We start from the raw sequence: 6,265 nt of genomic DNA on the forward strand, positions 1-6,265 counted from the left end.
GTTGATCAGGATTTATTGCCTGAAGTGAACTGTTAGGCTTGTGACTTACAATAAAATTATTTTCTGTGATATACTACACTAGCACTTGGACATATTTATCAGACAGGGTAATACATTCAATAGTTGTAGATTTTGACATAAACCACCAAAAGCTGGATATTTTCAAAAATGAACATGTCCATGTCATTTTTATCTCCCACCTTGGTGGAAAAAAGAAATTCACAATGGCATGCATTTATTTTTAAAACCAGTTGGATTGACTGTTTCAACTACTATAGGTTAGAGTGATCAACAGAATAAGAAAAAGTGAAGTTAAGGGAATGATCTCACAAGGGGTTCTCTGTCAGTCTGTCTTCCTGTGTAGAAATTTTAGTGTAGTTACCACCAAACTGTCAGAGTGTATGAATCAAAGAGAGTTGAGAGTACTCAGCACCGTGCAAGATCAATCCTTAATTCAGAGCAGTATCATCACCTCATGACACCTCGTCATGAAAAAGACACTGACAAGCTAGAAGCGAAGAGCAAGAAAAATAACCCAGGGGCAGAAGGGCTTGATTTATCAGCAAAGATTAAATGAGCTAAATATGTATGTACAGCTTGGCTAACTAACAACTAAGAGGAACACTATAATAGTCTAAAGATACTTGAAGGAAATAACACCAAGGAAGGAAAGGAATTATTTAAGGAGGTACAAGGGAACATAACTAGGAGTAATGGGATGATATTAAGAAAGGAAAAAAATTTTGACAGCAAGATCCATTAGGCAGTGATATAGTTTCCCTAGGGAAGCTCCATCACGTGGGACATTTAATCTGGACATACAAAACACTAGAAAATATGCCACAGGACACAATCTTGCATTGGCAAGGAGCTGGACTGGATGACCTACAGGCTTGTACATTGCTAATTTATGTGATTCTGTAATTTTCCTGGCTTGTGCCACAAACTCATTGTTAACTTGAATGTATTTATTTTCCCTGGGCCCAATCCAACTTCCATTACAGTCAATGGATGTTTCCAGTGGGAGTTAGAATGAGGCCTCCCTGTCTTTGTCAGTGTCAATGTCTTTGTTTCCTGTTTTAAATGTTTTAAAAAGGAAAAATCCAATCATTCCCAAATGATTAGAATGAGTGTATTACTTACCCAACAAAGCAGAACAACTTCCTCAGGTCTGTACAGATATTTTAACCCATGCAGGGAAAAATGCATTTACTTTTGGGCTTTTAACCTCTCAGGTAAAAAAGCATTTACTTTCAGAAATACATGTAAGGAAGCTAGAGACCAAAAAAGAAGAAACTTCCAATGCATCTAAAAATACATTTCAGTGGAAAATTGATTCAGTTACAGAACAGTTAAATGAATGTTTTCTGCATATTAAACCAAAAGATATTTCATAATCTGAATACCTCTTAAAGCAGGAATGGAGCTGGTGAAAAAATAAAATGTTGTTGCAATGAGTTTATCCATTGATCAGGATTTTACTATATTTATAGTTAACTGAATAAATAGATATGTAGTATAGACCTTTTTTAAAAACAATAAGTACAGTAAGCACATACAAGGGACTCAGTCTGGCCTAATTTACATGCAGAAAAGTCATGTATGTGTATCACAAAATATACATGCACAAAACACACTCTTGAGCGGAGACCTTGTATACCAACTTTCATCCTCGCTTATACATTTTCTGTAAAAATGTATGTCACTAAAATAAGGGCTGATCATGAATCTTTGCTCAACTGTAACTATACTGCCATGAATTATAAATGGTAAGTTAACCAATTTCTTCTCTACAATTCACACAATAAATAAAATCCTATGCGAAAAATGGAGCCTTTTATTCTTTTGTCAAAATCTGATCAGATGTTAAAAGGCAGTGTCGTTCAAAGAATTAAAAAGAGAATCTTAAGGGGGTTGTATGAAGAACAGTTTTAGAGAATAATATGGAAAATATTAAAATGCCATTATATAAATCAGTGGCACATCCTCACTTTGAATACTGAAGACTGGTCACCTCGTCCCTGAAAAGAGATAGCAGAAATAAAAAAAGTCCAGAGAATGGCAATAAAAATGATGAAAGACACAGGGGAGGGGAACTTCATGAGAAGAGATTAAAAACACGAGGCCTATGCTGCAGGGGAGATTTACCCCCATGGGAGTGCAAATAGTATTTGCATCATAACCAGCTCCATCTGGAGAAATGCTTGTGGCCAGCACTTCATAACCTCTGTTGCCAGAGACAGCTTACAAGGTGCACTGAGCCCTAGTCATTCTTGTGGCTGCTCTGGACAGCTGTGGGCCCCACCCTATAAAAGCAGGTACTCTAATGACTTTCATCCATCAGGGACCCTGCCATGAATAAAAAAAGGCAGCATTGTCTAATGGATAGGCTGCAACTCAAAAGACCTTGATTCTTTTCTCAACTCTGTCACAAATATGGTATGTGATCCTGGGCAAGTAACTTCTCTCTGGGCCATTATTTTCCCTCCACATTTCAGGCAGAATTTTAAAAAATGTGAGTGACTTCAGAGCACAAGTTCCATTGCCTTTTAATGAGTCTTGTGTTCCTTAGTCACTTGGGCTCTTTTGAAAATTCCACCTTTTGTCTATTTCAGTTGTAAGCTCTTGGGGGCTGAGACTGTCTCTCACTATGTGTTTGCACAGTGCCTAGCACAGTGGGACCCTGATCTTGGCTTGGGTCTCTAGGCGCTAATATAATATAATTAATTCTTCATCATCAGCAAGCTCAGTTAAAGGCACAGAAAAAACCTCAAACCTTGTCCATATTGCAAGATGAAATCAAAAGGTGACAAATTTGCAAAATGGATAAGAGGTATTACGTGTTTAAAAAATGCATGGTTAATTTGTGGAACTCACTGCTGTGAAGTGCTGCTGAGGTAAATAGCTTGATAAGATGTTTAAATGAGTAGACATTTATAGAAATACAAACAATTTCAGAAACTGGGTCAAGTTAAATGGCATGTGTTATGCAGGAGAATAGACTAGATGAGCATAATGGTCCCTTCTGGCCTGTAAATCTATGAAAGTTTTACTCGCTAGGTTTACATTATAGTGGCTAGGTATCTAAATGATTCATGGCCTAATTAGTTACAAGTTGGGGTCAGGAAGACATTGTCCTCATGATAAAAGTACAATTAGGTGAATTATGTGGGGGGACGCTCTTCCTCTGAATCATTTGGAATTGGCCTTTGTCAGAGTCAAGACACCACATTTGATGGACCGTTGGTCTGTTCAAGTATAGCAATGTCTAGGTTCCAATATTCCTCAAGCAAATGCTAAATGGCCCAGAAGTCCCATATATGGAAGGTCAGCAGCCATCTGATCTACCCAAAGATGGTCAGGCTAGTGCAGGTGTGGAGCCATTGAATACAGGAGTCCCAGAAAAGAATATGGAGCTTATGCAAAGTAGGTTTCTGCACCCCATTCCCAGAGTTGTGCAGATCCTGTCTCCTTTCTGTTCCTGCACAGGAGCCACGGAGGCTGCAGCGATCTAGGTGCTGTAATAGCCCCCAAAGAATTTCAGGGCAGGAGAAAAAAATAGGACCAAAGACTGAAGGAGGACTCAGGAAGCACCTGGATGAAACAAGTGCTTGTGAGTGGGAGGGGTCTGGACAGTCAATGGTGCCTGTGCAGTTCCTCTTTCCCCAACTGTCTGCAGGGGAGGGCTTTTTTTCTGGCCAGTATTCCCATCTAAATCGTTTAGGAGATGTCAGCAAATTCTGGTGCTGAGTGAGGAAGACCGCTTGGGTCCCCTGATCATCTCCCTCTGCAGGAACATCAGAGGAGGCACCATTTCCCCATGACCACACTCCTCAGCAACCACAACTACATGATATACCATACATGGCACTGGGGGAGGAGTCTTATACTCTGTCACCAGGGAAATTGCAGAGCCCGGCTACTGCAGAATTGGCACAGATCAGAGGAGTTATGCAGCCACCACTAATAAGAAAGGAGGTGATTTGACCCTCTACATTTAAGAAACTATTTACCAGATAAAACCAGTGAAAAGGATCGAAACTGTTCCCTACATTAGAGCTTTTACACCAGCAGTCTCTAAATATATGTATAGATTTAATACATGTGTAAAATAAGCACAAAATGCATACACTGTTGTGATTCCTGTATATTTATATCAGTTAGCATCTTAGATTTTGAATTATTTCTTTTGGGGGCAGAAAGCACAGTGGGAAAATGCATATTATTCATAAAAATGATTGTCCTGTTCACTTGTATACCTATGCAATTTATTCTTTAACAGCTTTTTACTTCAAAGAAATCACTAGCTAATGACATCTCAGACTTTTAAAAAATCCACTTATTCACAATCCTGTCCCTGAGGGAATTCCAGTGTGTTATCAGAAATTTTTCCAAAGATCATTAGCAGATATTACAAACCAATTGAAACTGAATATTTTCTTTGCAAATTACTTTTAACTTTAGAGCTATTGAAAAAAGACATTGAGTGATTTAATTTACTTAATCTGTCTACAGATTGCAGTTATGTGCACATTCTGTGATTGCATTTCCAACAAAAAGCATATATAACTATCCCTAATAGAGATATTTTTCTAAATTATCATACTAGATCAGTAAGATCTCTGAAGATATTAATGTTTACTTTTTCATTTAGAAAATTGCACTAAAATGGGCATTTGTACTTTGTTGATATGTTAGGAAATAATAACATTGCATCACACTTTTCTTACCTGCTATTTTAATTAAACTCTCCAATAGTCCTCAGGTTGATATGTCCTTTGAGGATATGTTTTTACTGACTTTTCTTAAAATCACTATATTTTTATTAGGCTATGAAGCTAATATTTTACATGAGAAGCACTTTATATGGTTACTCTTACTGAACCAAATCCTTTCTCCTGTACCAAATCTGAATAACCTAGCTTGGTGATGAAGCTGAGGGTGGGGAAAAGCACTCTTGGTCCCCAGCTGTGAAGCACCAACCCTGCTGCTGATGTATCCTTATTCTTCAGGGATCAATGGTCAATGAATCTACACAATGATAGATCCACTACCGACACCTACTCTATGTTACTGCAACTACTCCCTACTCCTGCTCTTCCTCCCAAAACCACACCCATCATCAAAACCTGGCCATATGGGTAGTCCACAAGGGAACGGACTATGATACGCTCAGAGCACATGCACTCCTGGCCAAATTTTCAATCTTTCCCTCTCCCACCCCAGGATGAGTGAAATGACATCACTAAGAATAGTTTACATAGGTCTCAATTTACAATCCATACAGTTAGCGTTTTACAGCACAATATTCATTCATAAGAATTTTGTTTTATTAGGGTCCTCAGTAGTACACACATTATTAGATTACTTGTATAGTCCTTTTTATAATCCCTGTTGTTATTTATTGTTTAGGTAGCGACAAATGTGTGCTAGGTGCCTTAAAGACAAATATGAGTATAAGGGATAAGGGACCATATTCCCCAGCTGTGAAGCAAACAACCCTGCTTTGAAAATCCCATTAGCTGCCTATCTGCATATTTGGGCACCTAAATATCTTTAACAATCTGAACCAAAGCCTCTTCGTTGGAGAGTTTAACATCTAGGGAACAATATTGTTTCACATTCAATGGTCGTTGAATAAATATGTGCAAAATGGAGTTGTCTTTATAGGAAAAGTTTTGCGGTATTCTGTAGTCATGATTCAAAGCCTACAGTTCACTCCGGGAACGGTACTGCAGCATTTGTGGGTACCACTGAAAAAATACTGTTGCATTTCATGAGCAGAGTTTACTTGTGCTCACAGGAACCTTTCCTTTCTTTGCCACACATATACAATTCACATTAGAGTATCTGTTAGAACAATGCACACATACCAAGAGACGGACAGACCTCATAACACTTACCTAGAACTTTCACTTATATTTTACCAATCGCACCACAATATCTTATACCGATCAGACTTCAGTGGGAGTAGAACTAGTCCCTAGATTTTTTCCACAAGATTTTAAATAAACCAGTAAATTTTGTTGCATGTAAGTTAACACTCGTGGACAGCCCTGAATATTAAAATTCTCTTTATATTCAAAAACCTGGTATATCACAACATCAGTGGTGAAAGTAATTCTGTAAACGTGGCTCAAACTTGACCTGACATGTCCATCTATAGGCATTCAATACTGGGTCCTAAGCTGGTAAATCAACATAGTTACCTTGACTTTACTGGTATGACACTGGTTTACACCAGCTGAGGATCTGTCCATAGTCT

The sequence above is a fragment of the Emydura macquarii genome, unplaced genomic scaffold, assembly GCF_026122565.2.
Source record: "Emydura macquarii macquarii isolate MOO-44397 ecotype Brisbane River unplaced genomic scaffold, CSIRO-AGI_Emac_v2 contig_2531, whole genome shotgun sequence".
NCBI classification, from domain to species: Eukaryota; Metazoa; Chordata; order Testudines; family Chelidae; genus Emydura; species Emydura macquarii.